This window comes from Cebus imitator, unplaced genomic scaffold, assembly GCF_001604975.1.
Source record: "Cebus imitator isolate Cc_AM_T3 unplaced genomic scaffold, Cebus_imitator-1.0 Scaffold140, whole genome shotgun sequence".
NCBI lineage: Eukaryota > Metazoa > Chordata > Mammalia > Primates > Cebidae > Cebus > Cebus imitator.
In genome coordinates this window covers 2,184,414-2,208,334 of record NW_016107455.1, presented here as the reverse complement: position 1 = coordinate 2,208,334, position 23,921 = coordinate 2,184,414, and the positions used below count along the sequence as shown (strand labels likewise).

Genomic DNA, 23,921 nt, shown 5'->3' with positions numbered 1-23,921 from the left:
CAAGTCTACAGTTCAAAAGTCACTACTTTACAACTACTCCAAGGTTTTTAGATAGATGATATAGCTGTCAAAAGTCTACAATTTACTTAAAACACTTCTTGGTCAGATAATTATTACCTATTTTGATCTTTTTTAATGTGAAAATAAAATGTTCACAAAGTATTAATGATAGTAGATAGTAACATACCTTAAAAAAAGAAAACAAAACAAAAACTATATATACATGGAGGGGACGGGACTTTGTCCTCACTGGAACCAACATATTCTGGATATGAATGTGCCTTCCCTGCCTGCAGTGCTTCTGCCAGCATCACCATCAAGGTCATGGGCAACCCCTTGTTCATCATCAAGGTATACTGCTCAAGGAACTCATTTCACAGAAAAAGAACTGCAGGAATGGGTTACAAAATGTGGAAATCACTGGTCTTACCACATACTCCATCACCTAGAAGCAGCTGATCTAACACAATGGCCTGCTGAAGATTCACTCAGTTACAGTGCTAGCTGGGAGATCAAATCCTCAAGAACAAGGGTTCTATCTTAAAACATGCATTAACTGCTTTGAATCAGTGAGCAATATAAAATGTTGTTTTCCCCATAGCTAGAATACATAGCCTTCAGAATCAAGGGGTAGAAGTAGAAGTAGCAGTTCCTCTATTATTCCTAAAAACTCCATTAGTAGAAGTTTGGTTTCAAGTACCTATGACTTTGTTATATGCTGGTTTGGAGGCCTTGGTTCCCAGAGGGAATGATTCCACCAGGTTCCACTGAATTAGAAGTAACAACTACCATGTCCTCCATACCACTAAATCAGAATTTCTCAATCTTGGCACTACTGACAGTTTGGACTGGATCAGTCTCTACTCGGGGGACTGTCCTGAGCATTTCAGGATGCTTTACAGCAATCCTGAACTCTAACCCACTAGATGCCACTAGCATTCCCCCACCCAGCCAAAGTTGTAACAATTAAAAATGTCTCCAGATCTGGGAGGCAAAATTGTCCTAAGTTAAGAACCACCACACTATATCAACAGTCAAAGGAGGAAGTTATTCTATTAGCTGATGTAATTCAGGTAATTCAGCCCTATTACTAAGGAGATAGTAGACTGTTGCTACATAACAGGGTCAAAGAGGACTATGTCTGGAACCTCGAGGATTCCCTGAAATATTTTTCTAAGCCTACATATATAAGAGCAAAAGTTAATGTAAAACTACAGCCACAGGCACGCAAACACATGACGCAGGACCACTGAGGATTTGTATTCTTTTTTTATTTTTTTATTTTTTTGAGTTGGAGTTTCACTCTGTCGCTGAGGCTGGAGTACAGTGGTGTGATCTCACTCAGTGCAACCTCCGCCTCCCAGATTCAAGTGATTCTTGTGCCTCAGCTTCCCAAGTAGCTGGGATTACAGGCACCCACCACCACACCTAGCTAATATTTGTAATTTTACAGAGATAGGGTTTCACTATGTTGGCAAGGCTGGTCTCGAACTTCTGACCTCGTGACCCACCCACTTCCGCCTCCACAGTGTTGGGATTACAGGCATGAGCCACTATGTCCAACCCATAGTCTCTCTTTTTTTTTTTTTTTTTAAAGACGAAGTCTTGATCTGTTGCCCAGGCTGCAGTGCAGTGGCACGACTTCGGCTCACTACAAACTCCACCTTCTGGGTTCAAGCATTTCTCCTGCCTCAGTCTCCCAAGTAGCTGGGACTACAGGCTCGTGCCACCATGCCCCACTAATTTTTTGTATTTTTAGTAGAGACAGGGTTTCACCATGTTAGTCAGGATGGCCTCGATCTCCCGACATCGTGATTGGCCCACCTTGGATTCCAAAGCCATATTCCTTATTAACGAAGATTTGGGTTACCCCACCAGCTGAGGTGCTGAATGAGAACAAAGGAAACATGGAACGTACAGCAGAAGTAGTTATAAATACGAACTATAATCTCTCCACCAGTTACAGAAGCAAGGTCTACAGCAACTATATTTTTTTCCTTACTTATTACAGGGAGTCAGGCGAGTTTATAAATCAATTCCTTCTCTTCTCTATGTTATACAAATTTTATTAAAGGTTAACTTTATAATTTAATCCCTATGTAACAGGATATTCAGAAGGGACTATTAATTAGAGGCATAATTAACACAGCCAAGTAATGGATAGTATAAATATCCAGAAATTGATACAATAATAATGAGACTTTGCTCCTCAGTTTGGGAGGAGAGTAAGGACATTCTCATTTTTTTTCTTTTAAGATGGAGTCTCGCTCCTTGCCCAGGCTGTAGTGCAGTAGCAAGATCTTGGCTAACCGCAGCCTCCGCCTCCTGGGTTCAAGAGATTCTCCTGCCTCAGCCTCCCAAGTATCTGAGATTAAAGGCACATGCCACCATGCCTGGCTAATTTTTGTATTTTTAGTAGAGACGGGTGTCACCATGTCGGTCAGGCTGGTCTCGAACTCCTAACCTCATGATCTGCCCACCTGAGCCTCCCAAAGTGCTAGATTACAGGCGTGAGCTACCACATCCAGCCAGTATTCTCATTTTTACAAAGAACATTTTCATCTTTTTGGGCAAGAGCTTAGAGGTTTTTTCTTCTTGTAAATTAGATGAAATATTTGTATAAAGGCTGAGTGGTCAAGCACGTTGGGAGGCCAAGGCAGGAGGATCACCTAAGGTAAGGAGTTTGAGACCAGCCTGGCCAATATGGTGAATCCCTGTCTCTACTAAAAATACAAAAAATTAGCCCGGTGTGGTGGTGCATGCCTGTAGGCCCAGCTACTCAGGACGCTGAGACACGAGAACTGCTTGAACCTGGGAGGTAGAGGTTGCAGTGAGTGGAGCTGGCACCACTGCCCTCCAGCCTGGAAAAGAGAGTGAAACTCTGTCACACACACAAAAAAAAAAAGCCGAGTGTTCAAAGAGGTGGACTGTGCTAACTGCTAAGCTGCTGTCTCTCATTTTCAAACCCCATCCTTCTATACTTTGTTTTCTGTTGGGGAGATTACCCTGCAAACCATACTTCTTTATTGGTTGTTAAGGCTCTGCCAAAGAGACAATGAAGAGATACTGGAAGAGACACAAAAGACTTGATTCTATTTGTTTCTTGTTCCTGTCGGCATCACCTCCACTTAATTTTTCTGTACAGTCTAATAATATGAAAATGCCTTATATATATTCCAGGTTCTGGAGGTCAAGCAGAGAATTAGACTGTCCAATATTTTTAGCTGACATCTGTGAATGCAATCAAAATTGTCCTAAAGAAAGTCTACAGCCTCTTTGGGAGGCCAGGGTTGGTGGATCACTTGAGTTCAGGAGTTCAAGACAAGCCTAGACAACATGGTGAAACCCTGTCTCTACAAAAATTAGCCAGGCATCATGGTGAGTGCCCATAGTCCCAGCTACTCAGGAAGCTGAGGTGGGAGGATCACTCAAGTCCAAGAGGTCGAAGCTGCAGTAAGCCATGATCACACTACTGCACTCCGGCCTGTGGAACAGAGCAAGACCCTGTCTCAAAAAAATTAACGGCCTGGCCAGGTTCAGTGAATTATGCATTTTGGGAAGCCAAAGGGGAAGGACAGTTGGAAGCCAGGTGTTCAAGACCAGCCTGTGAAACACAGCAAGACCCTGTCTCTACAAAATAAGAAAATAGCTGAGTGTTGTGGCATGCACCTGTACGTAGTCCTCACTTCTTCGGAGAATCACTTCAGCTCAGGAGTTCAAGGCTGAAGTGAGCTATGATCATACCACTGTACTCTAGCCTGGGGGACAGAGTGAGACCCTGTCTTCAAAAAGGAAAAGAAAGGCCAGGCGTGGTGGCTCACACCTGTAATCCCAGGACTTTGGGAGGCCAAGGCAGGCTGATCACAAGGTCAAGAGATCGAGGCCATCATGGCCAACATGGTGAAACCTTGTCTCTACTAAAAATATTTTAAAAATTAGCTAGACGTGGTGGCCTGCATCTGTAGTCTCGGCTACTCTGGAGGCTGAGGCAGGAGAATCACTTGAACCCGGGAAGCAGAGGTTGCAGTGAGCTAAGATCATACCACTGCACTCCAGCCTGGGTGCCAGAACAAGAATGTGTCTCAAAAAAAAAAAAAAAAAAAATCTATGGCCTAAATAAAAACAAAAAAGATCAATAAACATCCATATATTTATGTATATTAGCAAAAATCAAAAATTGAAACTAAAAAACAATACCTGTTAAAATGGCAATCTTCCCAAAATTGATCTATGGACTCAGCACAATCGCACAATCCCTATCAGAACAGACTTTTTGAACTCCCAACCTCAGGTGATCCGCCCGTCTTGGCCTCCAAAGTGCTTGGATTACAGGCGTGAGCCACCACACCCGGCCAAAACAGACTTTTTAATAGAAATTGACACGCCAATCCTAAACCATACAAGGATATACAAAAGATCTAGATGAGTCAAAAACAATTCTAAGAAAGAAAGTTGGAGGACTTATACTACCTGACTTTATATTTTATTATATAGGGTGGTACTGGCATAACAACAAGCATGATCACAAAGGAAAAAATTTTTTTTCTGAAAATAGAACCTCTTAAATACCAAGAATGCTGCCAGACCAAGTCCCATCAAGTAAAAGGGCACAATAAGAAGCTTAAAAAGGGTTAGGATTAAGTTACATTTGCATAAATAAGCCGGTTTTTGTTGTTCAGGTCTCAATCCTTAAATGAGCATATCTTGTGTATGGAAGGTGCCTCCTCATTAATTACGGCACAAGAACAAAAATTAACTAAAGATGAGCCACAAACCTTAGTGTAAATCCTAAATAAAATTTCTATAGAAAACACAGGAGAAAAATTTGTGACCTTATATTAGACAAAGGTATCTTAGATATACCAATAACATGATCTATTTTTTAATTGATAAACTGGACTTCAGGAAAATTAAGAATATCTGCTTTGAAAGAACTGGCGAACAAAAAAACAAGCAAAAAGTAGGAGAAAAGATTTGCAAATCATTTATCTGATAAATAGCTTGTATTCAGCATATATTATGAACTCTCAAAAGTCTAATAAAGCCAGATTTTTTAAGAAATGGGCAAGAGAGATGAACAGATCACCAAAGAAAATACTCAGATGGTAAATATGCACATGAAAAGATGCTCCATATCATTAGTTATTTGGGAAAGGCAAATCAAAACCACAATAAGATATCACTTCATACCTACTAGAATGGCCATAATTTAAAATAAAATGCTAAATAAGTGTTGGCAAAGACGTGGAACAACTGGAACTCCCATATACTGCTCTAAGATGATACAATCACTTTAGGAACGGCTTGGCAGCCTCTTAAAAAATTACAAGATATAATATCCTATAACATAACATTATTATATACACCCACTATATGATCCACCCATTTCTACTCCTTTGTATTTACTAAAGAGAAATGAAAGTCATGTATATGAATCTTCAAAACAACTTTATTCATAATGGTGAAAATTTGTGTTGTCTTCAGTCATCCATCAACAGGTAAATGAATAAACAACTTACAATATATCCACTAAGACAAAAACAGCTCAAGGGATCCCTAGGGATGGGATGAAGGTAGGAATGGATTACAAGGAAGCTGGAGAAAATTTTTGCTGGTGATATATATTCATCATCTTGATTGTCGTTTTTAGCATCAATAATTTATGTGTATATCAAAACTCATCAAATTAAACATTTTAAATATGTGCATTTTAATTACTGGATAGCAATTTTACCTTAACCTAAAAGTGTAGATCACTCATGGTGGTGGAAAAAATTATTAAAAAGATGCAAACCTTCTTGGAAGGCTGAGAGGTTTTGTAAAGCTTCAGGAAAGAATGAGCCAAAGGTGGCTGTCCTTACCTAGAGGCAATTAGGGTAGGAGGAGATACAAAGGAATGTAAGGGAGTTTTATCTAAATAGCTTGTTTACTCATGTTGTCCTAAGACCAAATTTTGATTATCCATGAGCAGAACGGCTCTCTACTGTGGCGGGGGTGGTGGGGTGGGGAAACACGCAGAAATGTTAATTACCCACTAATGGTGTTTACTCGAGACCTTTGTCATTTAATCTGTACTAAATAAATGCAGAGCATCTCCAGCATATTGGGGCTTCACAGCCAGACTCCCTCTTCAGGATATGTGAGCCGTGCAGTCCCCTGGCCGTGCTTACACAGGCAAAACATTTGTGTCTGCATAGTTCTGTCACTAGTCAGTTAGACTTGGCAGCTGGTGTCCCTGCATGAGGAACGCTGCAACATATCGCAGATAGCAATGGGGCCCTTGAAAACGAAGGTGAAGAGACTGACTGCACAGTCAGTAAGTCATTGGTGCCCACTCGCGATTTCTTCATGGGAATTGTCCAGACTAGGGTTTCATCATGGGACAACAGTTATCAGCTCAACAGCAACAGTATATACAAGTATTGAAACAGCTGCTTAAAGCTACTGGAGTCTTGGTTTTGCAGGCTCTATTAAGGGACCTAATGCAAACTGTTGTTTCCCATAATCCATGGTTCCCAACAGAAGGCATGCTAGACTTAGAGCTCTGGGAACAAGTAGGGAGAAATCTTAAACAGCATCATGTACAAGGGCAAAGGGTCCCAGTAACATCTCTAATGTTATGGGCCTTAGTTAGGGCTGCTCTGGCCCCGCTACACACAGAAGACCCTACAAAGAGAGGGGAGAAGGAAACATCACCTACCTTACCGTAGCCTTATCCATCCCCCTCAGCCCCACTGTTACTGAGTAAAAGTGCCACAGAGGAGACAGAAATTCTCTGAGTCCCCTCTCCCAATAAATTGGAAAACAGACAAGGGATACGCTACAGCTATAGGGCCCAGTCTTAGGCAAGTGGCATTAGAAGGGGAGCTCTTGGCCTGCCCAGTGATGCAAAATCAACAAGGCAATCAGGTGTATGCTTATATAAAGATAGGAAAAAGCATTAGATAAAATGGAGCCACTAGCCCATTTACAAAAGGATTAATTGAGGGCATAGCAGACAACTTCCATATAAGCCCATAGGACTGGTCAGTACTAGCTAAAACAACTTTAGACACCAGTCAATACCACCTCTGGAGGGCAGAATTTGATGAATTATGTGAACAGCAAACCCTTTTCTAATAATGGCCACTGTTATTCCTCCCCTACCCCTGACATGGCTCTTTCTAGATCCTATTTGGGTAGAACAGTGACCTTTAAAGGGAGAGAAACTGCAGCAGGCCCATGAATTAGTTGAGAAGCAATTAAAAGCTGGCCGTATAGAACCATCAAATAGCCCCTGGAATTCCCCCATTTTCATCATTCCCAAAAAGTCTGGCAAATGGAGACTTTTGCATGACTTATGGGCTATTAATGGTAATTTGCAGCCAATGGGGCCTCTTTAGCAAAGGCTCCCTCCCCTGCAGCAATCCCTCAAGATTGGCCTATAATCATTATTGACTTAAAAGACTGCTTTTATACTATTCCCTTTGCAGAACAGGACAGAGAAAATTTGCATTTACAATACCAGCTATCAATAATGAAAAGCCAGCTTGCTGATTTCATTGGAAAGTGCTTCCTCAAGGAATGCTGAACAGTCCTACTATGTGTCAGTATCAGGTAAATCAGGCTTTGCTCCCCAGTAGAAAACAATTTCCTAATTGAAAGCTTATTCATTTTATGGATGATATATTACTGGAAGCTCCAGTGGAGCCCGTACTTTTAAGTTTATATTGCCTCTGTCATAAGGAATGCAGTTAAGAGGTTTAATCATAGCATGTGAAAAAGTACAAATATCCTCTCCTTGGAAATATCTTGGATACATACTAACTTCCTGATCAGTAAGACCTCAAAAGGTTAAATTAAATACTAGCAACTTACATAGCTTAAATGATTACCAAAAATTACTGGGCAATATTAACTGGCTTCGCCCCATGTTGGGCATATCTACCGATAAGTTGCAAAATCTGTTTTCTATCTTAAAAGGCAGTGCTGCCCTGGATTCTCCCAAGTAGTTAACCCCTGCAGCAAAAAGGGAAATTGAAGAACTAGAACAAGCCATTTCTCAGAGGCAACTAGATCACATATACCCAGGATATTCAGTTCAACTGTTTATTTTTCCCACTAACCATTCCCCAACAGGATTAATAAAACAAATGGCCTCAGGACTGCGCTTCCTAGAACGGGTTTTTTGCACACATACCAGGAGTAAAACACTATCTTCCTATATCTGGCTAGTTATAAAGTCATCTATACAGGCCGCAGACAATGCCATCAGTTGCTAGGTTATGACCCTGATGTCATAAGAATTCCTTTGAGTAAAATGCAATTCAAAGCAATATTGCCCCTATCTCTAGATCTTCAGATTGCACTCTCTGATTATGCAGGCCAATTCGAACATGCCCTTTCTGCTGACGAGCTGCTTTAGTTTTTATCTCATACCCCTGCAATTATACCTACATAAGTAGTTCACTCCTCCATACCTAACGCTTTAACGATGTTTACTGATGACTCTGGTAAGAATGGAAAAGCTGCTGTCTGGTGAAACTGCATAATTCCCTCACTTGATCTAGATTTACTAGCACTCAGAGAGCTGAGGTTAGAGCCCTAATATTGTCCCTGGAGACATTTTCTGTTCAGCCCATCAATATTGTTAGTGACTCTGCTTACTCTGTTTATTTATTGCAGAACCTTGAGACAGCCCCTCATCAAGTCTACTCTCGAGCCCACCCTGTGTGCCCTTTTTGCTCGACTTCAGCAATTGGTGGATCAACGTACAGACCCTATTTTTAATCACAGATATGCGAGCCCACAGCTCACTGTGGCATACTGGCTTATGGCAATGATCAGGCAGACCTACAAGTTATGACATCACTGCTTGACCAAATCGCCCAATCACATCAATTTTTCCACCAAAATTGGAGAAACTTAAACAATTTCAACTTACCCAAAGACTAGCTAAACAAATTATCCTGCAATGCCCAGACTGTCAGCTCACAGGCACATCCCCTGCTTCTACAGGTGTTAATCCTAGAGGACTAGAACCTAATCAGTTATGGCAAACAAATGCTACAGACGTCCCTGAATTTGGAAAACTAAGATATGTACATGTTATCTGTCGATACCAATTCTCATCTAATTAGCGCACATGCACTGCCTGAAGAGTCCACCAGATATGTCATTAAACATCTTCTTTTAACTTTTGCATTTATGGGGCGGCCCACAAAAATTAACACTGATAATGGTCCAGCTTATGCCAGCTCACAATTTTAACAATTTTGTCACACATGAAACATCCAACATTCCACAGACATTTCGTATAACCCCCAAGGACAGGCCATAGTAGAACGTGCTCACTCCACCCTTAAAAATAGGCTCAGAAATGCTCACTTTGGCAGCACATTTACTAAAATTGGAACGATACAGAGAAGATTAGCATGGCCCCTGCACAAGGATGACACGCAAATTCGTGAAACGTTCCATATTTTTTTTTGAAGTTTTTCATTCATTGGTTGGAAAGCAGATTAATTTTACACTAGTAAAATATGTTTATTACTTGAAAAAAAAAATAGGCTCAGAAAACAAAAAGGAGGAGTATGAGTAAGGACCCTGCAACACTACTAGCACAAGACTTATTTACCCTTAATTTTTTAAAATTTAGATGACAAGTTTCAATCAGCTATAGAAATGCACTTTGCTAAAACCTCTCTAAACATAAAACCCACAGTTTTATGGAAGGATGTAAATAGTAATGTATGATGTGGTCCAAATGATTTGCTAAGACGGGGAAGAGGATATGCTTGTGTTTACACCCCGTCAGGTCCTCTTTGATTCCAGCACAATGCATCAAACCATATCATGGCATGGCTAGGACCCAACCTGGTACCAGAGATGAAGAAAATGACCCTGCAGGACCCACAGCCCTAGATGATGCAGCTTCCTCCAACGACACAAGCCCCAGACATTACCTGGGGAATGCTGAAGAAAACAACTCAGGAGGCTGAACGAATCTTGCTCCAAACATAAACACCATTCACTCCAGATAATTTTTAACTTTTTTATTCTCTGTTACCTGTACCTGCTACACTCTATTGAGCCCATCTTCTAACTCTGCCTTTTTTCCACCTGTTACTTAGGCAGACACTCCCTTCCTAGCCTTTAACAATGCGACTGCTTGGCTAGGTGGAATTGACATACCCCCAGTGGGGTCCCTCATTAATGGCATACATTGGACTAAGGTGCCAGATAACACTTCATATCACTCCACTATCTTCCCACTGTGTGTAAGTTATAAAAAGTCCTAACCCTTACTGTGTACCTGTCCAAACACAAGTGTGGCTACATCATGGCAAAGGAAATGCCTTAATATTCTTGCTTGCTGGTAGCCTCAAACCAGGCAACGTAACCAATGCTACTTTCCCCAACATTCCTCCCTGTGCTAAAGAACCAAGCTGGGAAAGTAATGGATTCCACTTTGGCTGGGAAGCCTGTCACAGAGGACAAGCCTGTAGCCTCCAGTTAGACAATTATAACATCTTAGACTGGAGCCCCCCCAGTCATTTATAGGGCAATTGTAATGATGTCTGCATCAATCATAGTCACATCCCGTTGGCCTATGATTTGGGCCAATGGGGATGGGGTATCGACCCCAAGTCAAGTCCATGCCACCCCAAGACACATTATGGTACCTGGGACATCTTAGCACCTCTCTTAACACCTGGCATGGGACATAACTTAATTCCAGTAACAATTACACTATGATTTTATTCATAATCACATAGATCAGTACCTAAGTTTCACTACCTATCCATATGTTTTCCTTACAGGAACCAATATTTCTATTACACCCCAAAACTCCACATTTGTGACCCAAGTGTAGGGACAGGCTTGGTTCACCTCATGCACTGCTAATTACAATATAGCTGATTTAAGTATTACTAGCATTATGGTTTTAAAAAGACAATCTGAGGCATTCCTACTACTCAATTTGACATGCAACTGGCAAGGTTCCTCTGCTCTTGCCACCTTAGAATGTGCCCTGTCCCAAGTCAAATACAAAAGATTCATATACTTACAGCCTTTATAGTCTCAGCCATAGTCATCCTAGCAACTGCTAGTGTGGCTGTAGCATCTACTACTGAATCAGTGCAAACAGCTACTTTTGTAGATAACTTGGCCAGAAATGTGTCTAATGAACTCCTCTTACAGCAGGGCATAGATCAAAAAATTCTTGCATGCTTGCAAGCCCTCAAGGCTGCCTTGGAATATGTAGGGGTGCGGCAGCAAGATGCACTGGCATTCCATCAGCAATTAAACTGTGACTGGGAACATAAGCATATGTGTCACCTCTCTACCTTGGAATCAATCAGTACATAGTTGGGATGAAGTGAAACAACACTTCTGGGGAAACTTACATGATAATTTAATGGCAGACATAAAGTAACTTAAAACTAAAATTCTAGAATCCCTAAACGCCATATATCTACACACCCAACAAACAGCCATATGGAAGGGTATGTGAAAACATCTCTCCTGGATTGAGCCCCATTCCTGGAGGGTCACTGCTTGACTGGAAAATAATGATACTGATTATACTCATGTTTGTCTTATGTTATTTACTAATTCTAGAATGCAAAGCCAGAATATGACTTACAACTGCTGCACCTAAAAAACCCGTTGTAGCACACATCTGTACTCTTCAACCAACAAAACCTGATGCAAAAAACAGAAAAAGGGGAGATATAGGAGATCGGTCAGGGTGATGGGAAAAATTATAAGAAAGATGCAAATCTTCTTGAAAGGCTGAGAAGTTTTGCAAAACTTTGGGAAGAACCAGCCGAAGGTGGCTATCCTTACCCAGAGGCAATTAGGCAAGCAGTTTATCTAAATAGCTTGTTTACTCATGTTGTCCTAAGACCGACCTTTGATCATCCACGAACAGAACTGCTCTTTACTCGGGGGTAGGCAATGTTAATCACCCACACTAATAGTGTTTACTAGAGACCTCTGTCATTTAATCTGTATTAAATAAATGTGGAGCATCTCCAGCATAATGGGGCTTCACAGCCGGACTCCCTCTTGAGGATGTGAGAGCCGTGCAGTCCCCTAGCCACACCCGCACAGGCAAAACATCTGTGTCTATGTACTTCTGTCATTCATTGCTCAGACAGAGTCTGCTGGTCAGACTTGGCTTAACAATTGTAGAAATTCTATCATTCTAGAATAGCAAAAAGCAATAAAGTTCCTAAAAACAACAACAAAAACAAGAGGCAATAGGTCTTGTCTGTTTACTCATACACTTACCCAGGTATGTGCTCTTTATTATTTCCCACAGTTTTGTACTTCCATTTGAGATATTTTCCTTCTGCCTAAAAAACTTTCTTCACTAATTTTACAGTGCAGGTCTGCTGGTCATATATTGTCAGCTATTGATTGTCTAAAAATGTATTTATTTCACCTTCTTGTCTGAAGGATATTTCTGCTGAAAGTAAACTTCCAGGTTGGCAGGTTTTTTTGCCAACACTTAAAAAATGTCTGTTATTTCCTGGTTTTCACAGGTGTGTTAAAAAGTCAGTCATCAGTTATATTGTTCCTTTGAACACAGTGCCTTTTTTCCCCCTCTTCTGGCTGCTTTTAAGAATTTCTCTGTTTCTAGTTTTCAACAGTTCCATTAAGATACGCTAAGTATAGTTTTGTGTTCATCCTGCCTGGGGTTTGCTAAACTATTTGAATTTATAGGTTGATACCTTTCATCAGTTTAGGAAAATATTTTACCATTACCTCTTCAAGTATTTGCTTCCATGCTAATCTCTCTACTTTTGGGTCTCCAATTACACATTAGACATTTTACAGGTGTCCCACATGTCTCTTAGGCTCTGTTGTGCTCTTTCTAGTCTTTTTCCTTCCTCTGCTTTTACCTAGATATTTTATATTGATTTGTCCACAAGTTCTCTAGTCTTGCCTTTTGCTGTGTATAGTTTGCTACTGAACCGGTACAATGAATAATTAATTTCAGATTAATGTCAATCAATTATTAATTGTGGGGGGTTTGTGGAAGTGGTGGTAAGGAAGATTTTGTTCTGTCTTGTTTTGTTTTTTAACATGGCACGCACTATGCTAAGCCCTGGGAATAGAGCAACGCACAAAACAGACAGAGCCTCTGCTCTTGTGGAACTTAAATAGTGTATGTTCAATTTACCTGGGTTTTTTTTTTTCTTTTTAAAGAACAATAAAGAATAGGGAAAGAGGTGGAGTGAGGTCCTAGAGTCCTGCACCAAAGTTTCTAATTAAACTACAAATAAAAACCTTAAGCAACCAATGCTGTGTTTTCGATTCCTAGAATGTCCATTTGGTTTCCTTCCATGGATTCCAATTCTCTATGAAAATTTTCATCCATTTTGTCCATAATTTCCTTTATTTTCTTAAGTATACTATAGTTATTTTAAAGTCCTTGACTGATAACTAATTTTCTAAGTCTTCTGCAGTTTTTTTTTCTTGAATTTTTCCACCCTTTCACATCTCTAGAAATTGTTAATAGCATGCTACTATTACAAATGAAAGAACCATAGATACGCCAGAACATAGCCTCCCAGTAAGAGCTGTCTATTTCCTCTATTAGGCAAAAGGGATGAGAGAGGCTGGTCACCTCAATCCAATCAGGAATTGAACTGGGCCCATGTTGTAGTTTTAGTAAAATGCACTTCCTCTCTGATTTCTTTTTCCTTCAGTATGTGTCCAGAGTCAGCAAATGTCAGCAATCCTCTGCTCACCTATAAAGGAAAGGTCTCTTCTATCTCTGGAATTCAATTAATCTAGTCCTCATTACTTCCATAGCTCTCCAATATTTTTTTTAAATAATGATTTTTTTTTGAGACACAGTCTTGCACTGTCACTCAGGCTGTAGTACAGTGGCGTGATCTCGGCTCACTGCAATCTATGCCTCCTGGGTTCAAGCAATTCTCCTGCCTCAGCCTCCTGAGTAGCTGCGACTACAGGAGTGCACCATCACGCCCAGCTTTTTTTTTTGCCGTTTTTTTTTTTTTTTTTTTAGTACAGACAGGGTTTCACCATGTTGGTCAGGATGGTCTTGATCTCCTTACTTTGTAATTCACCCACCTCGGTCTCCCAAAGTACTGGGATTACAGGCGTGAGCCACCAGGCCTGGCCTAAATAATGATTTTTAAAGTTCATCCAATTGTGGTCTTTCTTCTAACTTGTTGCAGTTATATATATGACTGTACTGTGACCTATTAATACCACCCAGAAATTAAATTCTCCCTGTATATTACATAGCAATGGTTTACAAACTCAGCTTTATATTAAAAGGACCTAGGACCTCTAGAAATCACAAGACATTTAGTAGAGCCAGGAAATCCATAATTTTAGTAAAACCCCATTTCTATTAAAAATATCAAAGTTAGTTTGGCATGGTGGCAAGCGCCTATAATCCCAGCTACTCGGAAGGCTGAGGCATGAGAATCACTTGAACTCAGGAGGCAGAAGTTGCAGTGTGCCAAGATCATACCACTGCACTCCAGCCTGAATGACAGAGACCCTGACCCAAAAAAAAAAAAAAAACAGAAAATGATCTTCAAATTTGAAAAAGAGCATTGTTGAGAGTTGTCAGAACTCTTAGATACATAAAGCATGAAGAGCCCACCTTCCTGCTTTACCTGAACTTAAGTCTACATGAATTAATCCAAGGTACAGATGAAAATCGAGAAATGTTATAAGAGAAATGCTGTCAGTGTACTTGCAGAAGTCATGAAAAGTAGACAGGAGCCAGACTGGGAATGAGAAAATGTTGCTGCAACTGACAAAATGCAAGAGTGGGTGAAGGTGAACGGGTGATTTTCATACTATGGGCTTAAATTAACATCAACATTCATTTAATTCTAAGGCTGATTGTACATGAGTTGTCGGCACTTATACAGGGAAGCGGCATTTACTAATAATAAAATCTTACCTTTGTAAAGCACTTTTGCTTTCGAGCTTAGAGTTGACAAAATACTTTGATTCATATTACCTCACCTCCTATCTTTGATGCTCATGGATCCCTGTGAAAAGGGGCAAGCGACATTATGTCCCCTCCACCACCTGTTACTCACTTCAACATATTAGGAATTTAGGCCTAACACAGCTTAGCTTGCCCCCCTGTTAACTCACTCCAGTAGAAAGTTAAGACTTAAAGTCAAGTCCTCTGATTCCTAATTGTTTTTATATTACACAGCTCTTAAAATGAGCATAGGAATAAGTCACAATGAAATGATATAAAGGATTCCTTTTAAATAATGAAGAGGTGGTGGGCAGGAAATGGGTAGGAATATGGATGAAGTGAGACTGGGGAGAAACTTGAGTAATGGATACAAAACGATTAATTTATAATCATCTTTCTAGGCCATGTGCAGTGGCTCACACCTGTAATCCCAGCACTTTGGGAAGCTGAGGTGGGTGGAACTCTTGAGTTCAGGAGTTCGAGACTAGCCTGCACAACATGATGAAACCTTGCCTCTACAAAAAATACAAAAGCCAGGAGTGGTGGTGTGTACCTGTGGTCTCAGCTACTCAGGAGGCTGTGACATGAGGATTGCTTGAGTCTGGGAAGCAGAGGTTGCAGTGAGCTGAGATCATGCCACTGCACTCCCACCTGGGTAACAGAGTGAGACTCTGTCTCAAAAAAATAAAATAAATAAATAAAATCATCTTTCTACTATTGATTATGTTTGAAACTTTTCATAATAGAACTTTAAAACATACAAATTAACATTTTTGATAGATGTACTGCAATGGTAATCAAATGCATACCAAAAATATAGTGTACCTGAAACTCTTTTTTTTTTTTTTTTTTTAAACAGAGTCTCACTCTGTCACCCATGCTGGAGTGCAGTGGCACAAACACTGCCCACTGCAGGCTCAGCCTCATGGGCTCAAGCCATCCTCCCACCTCAGCCTCCCAAGTACCTGGGACTATAGGCATGTACCACCACGCCCAGCTTCTTTTTTATTTTTCTTTGTAACGACAAGGTCTAACTATGAGGCTAATCTCATGCAATCCTCCCTCCTCCACATCCCAAAGTGGTGGGAATACAGGTGTAAACTACCATGTCCAGCAAGTTCAGCATTTTTAAAGCCATTTAAGTTTCATATAATACTCTCACAGAACATTGAGAGGAAAGATGAAAAATGGTATGTCTGAGTATTAACCACATTGCACCAAAAGGAAAACAATTAGGATAGTGCAGTGTCTTGAAAACAGGTCCTTTGAGAGATGGCTGAAGAATTAACGAAATTATTTTTGGTGGGAGTGGGAATCTAGGGTGTACTTAAGATGTCTTTATTTTATTTATTTAATTTTTAGAGACAGAGTCTTGGTTGGGCAGTGGTCCCTGCCTGTAATCCCAGCACTTTGGGAGGTCCAGGTGGGAGGCTCACTTGATTCCAGGAATTCGAGACCAGCCTGAGCAAGATGGTGAAACCTCGTCTCTACAAAAAATTAAAAAACTAGCCAGGCATGGTGGCATGCATCTGTGGTCCCGGCTACATAAGAGGCTGAGGTGGGAGGGTGGCTTGAGCTAGGGAGGTCAAAGCCACAGGGAGCCGTGTTTGTGCTACTGAACTCCACCCTGGGTGAAAGCAAGACCTTGTCTCAAAAGAAAAAAAAAAAAAAAATTCAGAGAGTTTCATTCTGTCACCCAGGCTGAAGTGGCGTGATCATGGCTCACTGCAGCCTGGAACTCCTGCCAAGTGGTTGACACAACAGGCGTGTGCCACAAGGCCCAGCTAATTTTTAAAAAACTTTTTCAGCCGGGTGTGATGGCTCACACCTGTAACCCCAGCACTCTGGGAGGCTGAGGCAGGCGGATCACCTGAGTTCAGGAGTTCAAGATCAGCCTGACCAACATGGAGAAACCCTGTCTCTACTAAAATAAAATACAAAATTAGCCAGGTGTGGTGGCACATGCCTGTAATCCTAGCTACTCAGGAGGCTGAGGCAGGAGAATCCCTTGAACCCAGGAGGCAGAGGCTGCGGTGAGCCGAGATCACACCATTGCACTCCAGCCTGGGCAAAGAAAGTGAAAACTCCATCTCAAAAAGAAAAATTTTTTTTTTAGAGAGGATCTCGATATGTTGCCCAGCCTGGTCTCAAACTCCTGGCCTCCAGTGATCGTCCCACCTTGACTCACAAAGCACTGGGACTACAGGTGTGAGCCACCATGTCCAACTCAAGTTTGTTGAAAAGTAAAGGGACAAATTTATTCTATCGAGTTATAGAGGGTGGAATTAGAAACAATGGATAAAGACTCCAAATTCCAAACTTTTCTACTTTTATAAAAACCCATTCTTCTTTAAGGCTTATGACTCATATACTACTCACTACCAAACCTACCAAATAGTTACCTACCAAGTTTGTAGCTATTTTCCCCTCATCAAAAGAAATTGGTTCCCAGCTCAGTTTCTCCTCTACCTCACATACACCACCATCTAGATAGCATCCAGGTTAGTGTTGCCTGATAAAATACAAGACTTCCAGTTAAATTTGAAATTCAGATAAACATGAATAATTTTTTTAAGTATGCCCTATGCCATATTTGGGAAATACTTATTCATTGTTTATCTGAAATTCAAATTTAATGAAGCATCCTATATTTCTGCTTGCCAAATCTGACAACCCTAATCTAGGTGACTTCGATGTCACTTATCCAACACCTGGGCCTCAGTTTTCCTTAATCTCCTCAATTCCAATGACTACGACCATACCAAAGAAACAGTCTGCAAATTCAGCTGAGTTCTTAATACTGTCCAATATTGTTAAGTGTTCTTAGACCACTCTCTCATTTCCCCCAAAGCTATTATGAATCAAACTCATTCTTCCTTCTCTACCACTTCAGTCTCTAATTTCACCTTAATTTGGATCCCTGTATTCTTCAATGTTCTATGGTTCTTCATTCCATCATTTCCCTTGTTTATACTTGTCAACTTCTCTCACTAAAGGATAAGCCATTCAATGAATGCCAAAGCCTTCACAAAAGAATGTGAACATCTTAGTATGGCACAGAAGAACCTATGAGATTCACAACTCAATTCACGTATCACTTTCTCTAACAAGCTCTCAAACTGCCCAGTCTCAATCAGATGCTCCTCTTACATACTCCCATTGTACTCTATACATCTATTATAATATTCACTATAATTTTATTTTATTTCTCCCATACTAGACTTTAGGGTCTCTGGAAACCAAGAGCCACATCTTATTATTATTTCCCTAGCATTTACCACAATGTTCCAGCATCTATCACAAATAGAAGGCACTTAAATGTTGGCTGATCAGATGAGATGGATGAGGCTCAATTTAATGGATGAGCTTATAACAATCACAAGTCTACAAATGGAATGAGTTACCTTGAGTTATAGTATACCTGGTCACCCACCACAGGGCAAAATAAGACTGCCTATCATAGTATTTAGAACAGCACAAGAAAAAAAAAGAAGGATCTGCCCTGACGTCTTTTAATGGAACTGGTTAAATTTTGTGTGGCACAACCATTTAACCATCCTTGAAAACTCTAAAACCCAAAGACCCATCAAGCAGACTGCTCTTATGGAGCAGCTCACAGTTTCCTCTCGCCTAAACAGGGCTAAAGGTAAAGTAACAAGTTCTCGGCTGGGTGAGGTGGCTCATGTCTAGAATCCCAGCACTTTGGGAAGCCAAGGTGAGCAGATCGTTTGAGCCCAGGAATTCAAGACCAGCCAGGCAAAATGGTAAAACCCTGTCTCTACCAAAAAAGTACAAAAACTAGCTGGGCTACTCCAGAGGCTGAGGTGGAAGGGTCACTTGAGCCCAGGAGGTAGAGGCTGAAGTGAGCCATGTTCATGGCACTGCACTCCAGCCTAGGTGACAAAGCAAGACCCTATCTCCAAAAAAAAAAAAAAAAAAAAAAAAAAAAAAAGGCCAGATGTGGTGACTCACACCTATAATCCCAGCACTTTGGGTGGCCAAGGTGGTCAGATCACTTGAGGTCAGGGGGAAAAAAAAATAAAAAGAAAAAACATTATATGTAATCCCTTAAAATTTAAAGCAATATAAAAGAAAATGTAACCATATGAAAAATGTTTATATTAAAAGAACAGATTATAAAACAATGTAAGTCATTCAATTCCAACAACAAACAATACTGACATTTATTGAGCTCCTATGTGCCAGAAACTGTTACATGCTTTATATATATTTCCTTATCAAATCTCATAGCCACCTCTGTGAAACAGGTGCTCTTAACTCTATTTTACAAGTGAATAAAATGAAGTTTGAAGAAGTAACTTGTCCATGAGCTTAAAGCAGTGGCGGAGAGCAAAGAGTCAAACCCAAGCAGTCTGATTTCAAAATCAGCACATTTAATAACATGCACCAAAATCTTAACAGTGGTTCTGAGCCATGCTATTTATTAGTAGTGATATTTACTTGTTGTGATTTTGCTGTATTTTCCATACCATCAGGATATTAATTACTACTTTTTTTATTTTTAATGTCCACACAGAGATTAGACAACCAGCTGTCAGGGATACTGTACAAGTAGGACTTAATCTCAGATTCCTTCTAAGGATCTGTGACTGGTCAATCAATGGCTGGAATTATTTTTTCAGCCAGAGGGCTGGCTCAATAAAAAAGAAACAAAAAATCCATTTTAAGAATTATAAAATTTGACCTTATATGGAAATGTTTTAATTTTCTGAATTCTGAGCCACAAAGTCAGTTTGGGTCATGAGAGAAACAACAACTTCAGGTCTTTGTTGATCTTTGCTGCCAATATTTGACCAAAACAAAACCTACTATCACTCTCATTCCTTACTGCAGATTCACTTACCAGAGGCCAAAAACTGAAACATAACAGGAATACAAATGTTTTCCTTTTTTTCCTCCTCACTCAATTGCCCAAAAGGAAGAAGACTCACATGGAGCATCAAGGTACATTTTCCCAGACCCAAGGTGGGACAGAAATAGAAGGGACTGACAAAGACAGGAGAGCAGAAAAAATACTCCAAAAGACAAGATGAAGGATTTGAGAGCTGTTATAGTGAAAAAGAAAAACTGAAAAAGTAGATGTAACAACTAAAAAAAACACACACAAATTCAGGAATCTTCATTCAAATACTACCAAAGTTTAAAAGGTTGCCTCAAATATAATCAAACTCTAAGTAAAATGTTCTTAGAATATAAAAACCAATTTTGCAAAAATTTGGTATTGTCACAAATTCTATTCTCTCATCTAAGGATTTATGGTGAGCATAATATTATATAACTAAATAAAAGGGAAGCAATGTTACAACGTCTAACAGCTGGAGAAGCTTTGATAAAGTGACCAGGAGAATAACACATAATGAAATCAAGGATATAATGTTTAGAACTTACGTCTATTTCTAACATATAACCAATTTTAAAAGATTCAGATACTCTAATATGAACATAAAAGGTAAAAGATATCATCTTTGAGTGAAGAGGCAATCATACATTCCTTAATATGCATATTTGTACTATCCTTTCATAAATTTTAGACTTGTTAAAACTACTGAAAAGTTAGTGATCTAAGGATTAAGACATCCATACTCTAGTTTAACTCAATTACATATCATATGATTGTGAACATATTGTTTTCCCTAACTTTTTTCTGATGTAGAGTAGAAATAATAATCACTAAATTATAAGAACGGATAGAAAACTTAATACTGCACAGATGCTAATACATTTTTATGACTACTTACAGCTTCTTTTCATGTAAGCTTCATACCTAAGTCATTAAACAGCCCATGATGTGAATAGGGTAAGTATCATGCCCATTTCACACATGAAAACATAGAAAACTGATGTTCAGAGAGGTTAAGTGACTTGTCGAAGACCACACGGCAAGTTGCAGTCAAGAGATTTTTCTTTTACTACATAGTAGACTGTCCTCACAAGTCTGAAGTGGTAAAAGTTGTTTTCTCATGCCCAAATTACTATGAGAACTGTGTCAACAAAAAAGAGCCACCACTTGAGATCGTTAAGAGACATAAATTCCCAAAAGGTCAATATCTTAGTATAATATTTTGATTAAAAATAAGTTAAATAAAATCCTTAAAAGTTTCTAGAAGTCCTGCTATTTACAAAATTAACTTCATGGTTCTTGTGGTAGATATACCAATCTGCCAGTGGGGGTGTGGAGTGAGGTGCGAGTACTGGTGGGGGTGAGGTAAAGCAGGAAAGGATTTCATCAGAGAAAGTTAGGTAAGTTATCTGAAATTCAATGGAATAAGACATTCAAAGCTATAAAATATGAATAAGGGCAGGCAACAGCTTGCGGACTGCAGTGGCAACCCTAAGCCAAACCAAGAGTGCCAGACTATGGTTTAAAGAAAATATGCAATCTGGAAGTTTGCACCTTAAGTAACTGCTACTGCAAAGTAATTAGTACCATTTATGGTAGGAGTATGGAAAATTTTAGAACGTAATGCCAATTCTTCATTTTAGGAGGATGAACTCCACATTAGCTTGGGGCTTTGCCTTAACAGAAGCTTTTTTTGGTGATACAGTCAATGGCTCAAAAGCCACTCAGGACCCAGCACGGTAGTTCATGCCTGTAATTCCAGTGCTTTGGGAAGCCAAGGTGAGAAGACTGCTTGAGGCCAAGAGTTTGAGACAGCCTGGGCAACATAACAAGACGCCGTGTCTACAAAAAAAATTTAAAATAATAGCCAAGTACGGTGTCGCATGCCCATAGTCCTAGATATTCGGGAGGTGAGAGATCACTTGAGCTCAGGAGTTCAAGGCTATGGTGAGCTATGATCACACCACTGCACTCCAGCCTGGGCAACAAAATGAGACCTTTCTAAAAGAAATGAATAATAAACAATTTTTAAAAACCAGTTATATGTGGAGAAGATAACTACATATCACAGGTATGTAACAGCTGAAGTAGTCAAATGGATAGTCTTTAGGAGACTTTAGTGAAGGTACTATAAATATCAGTTATAATTCACATCATATAGCATTGAACACCTGAGAGTACTCTGTTTACTGAAGGTTCTACCACATAGTATGACACAGAAATTTACAAGTTGATGAAACCTTAAACTTAATTCACAGTCACTACAACGTAAAACCACTTTTCTATTCTTCAAGATCAAAACAAACGGTCTCATCTTTCCCTTCCCACACCCAAGAAAATGGGGTATTCTTAAAAATGTCAGATGAAACAAGCCAATGCTTTTATAAACACAAGTCAGTCCTTTGCAGAGAAACAGCTTAAGATGCCCATATTCTGCTTCAATATTGATCCCAAGCCTTTGAACAGTTTAAACTGACCACAAATTTCCCCTTCCACTTCTATAGAACATTCTCCTCCTTAAACTTTCTTTAGAGACTTCCTATACCTCCTATCTCTTGACTTACACACACACCCCTCCAAAATAGACAGAGACCTAGGGAACACATGTGGAAAACATTTTTTAATTAATACACTGCTTATCCTTAAAAGTATGTTGTTAGAATGCAATATGGAGTCTACATAGAACCTCAGAACAACAAATTTAAAGGCTACAACAAAAATGCCCTATAACAGTCTAAGTAATTTAAAGAACAAAGATATAAAAATAAGGCTTTCTTACTACTGTATTGTACGACTTAAACTTTTGTTTAAGGACAAAACTTTTGGTTGGGTGGAGTGGCCTGTACTCAAATAAAAAACCAAAAACAAAAATACTTTTTCCATATTAAAAAAAATTTTTTAAAACAGGGTCTCAACCAGGCCAGAGTGCAGTGGCGTGAGCATGGCTCACTGCAACCTTAACTTCCTGGGCTCAAAAGCAATCCTGCCTCAGCCTCCCAAGTAGCTAGAACCACAGGCATATACTACCACACCTGGCTAATTTCTGTTTGTTTTTTTCGTTACTTTACTTTTAACCAATGCACCCTGGCTGATTTTTTTTTTTAACGTTTTATAGAGATGGGGTCTCACTCTTGTCCAGGCTGCTCTCAAACTCTGAGGCTGAAGTGATCCTCCCACATCAGCTTCTCAAAAGCTTGAAATATAGGCATGAGGCACTGCACCCAGTCAAAACAATTTTTTTAAAGTACTTTTAAGGCCAGGCGCGGTGGCTCACACCTGTAATCCCAGCACTTTGCACGGCAGAGGCAGGTGTTCGAGACCAGCCTAACCAACATGGCAAAACCCCGTCTCTAGTAAAAACACAAAAATACTTTGTGGTGTAAAGTATTTTTGTGTTTTTACTAGAGATGGAGTGGCTCACACCTGTAATCCCAGCACTTTGGGAGGCCAACATGAGCAGATCACCTCAGGTCAGGAGTTCAAGACCAGCCTGGCCAAAACATGGTGAAACCCTGCCCCTACTAAAAATACAAAAAAATTAACCGGCGTGGTGGCACACACCTGTTATCCCAGCTACTTGGGAGACTGAGGCAGGAAAATCACTTGAACCTGGTAGGTAGAGGTTGCAGTGAGCCAAGACTGTGCCACTACACTCCAGCCTGGGCAACAAAGCAAGACCCTGTCTCAAAATAAATAAATAAATAAATAGGCAGATTTAAGAAAAGAATCTAATTTCCTAATGGTTAAAAAGTCAAATAAAAAGAGTAGGGCAAAAAACAGAAACATTTAAAATACAATGTAACAATATCAGCCCAGCACCATAGTTTATGCTTATAATCCCAGCACTTTGGGAGGCTGAGGCAGGTGGGTTGCCTGAGGTCAAGAGTGTGAGACCAGCCAACACGGTGAAACCTTGTCTCTACTAAAAATACAAAAATTAGCCAGGTGTGGTTGTGCACACCTATAATGCCAGCTACTCGGGAGGCTAAGGCACAAGAATCACTTGAACCCATGAGGCAGAGTTTGCAGTGAGCTGAGACTGTGCCACTGTACTCCAACCTGGGCAATATAGTGAGACTGCATCTCAAA

At 40.0% G+C, this 23,921-nt stretch overlaps 1 protein-coding gene and 1 non-coding gene across 11 annotated transcripts in view; one reads left to right on the top strand and one right to left on the bottom strand.

Annotated features, from left to right (window-relative positions):
* NF1 (neurofibromin 1) overlaps positions 1-23,921 on the bottom strand; it is a 305,276-nt gene that overhangs the window by 274,557 nt on the left and 6,798 nt on the right. The window lies entirely within an intron of this gene.
* Positions 9,359-9,465, top strand: LOC119473218. The gene has a single exon (XR_005202423.1). It is a non-coding gene; the product is annotated as a U6 spliceosomal RNA (small nuclear RNA).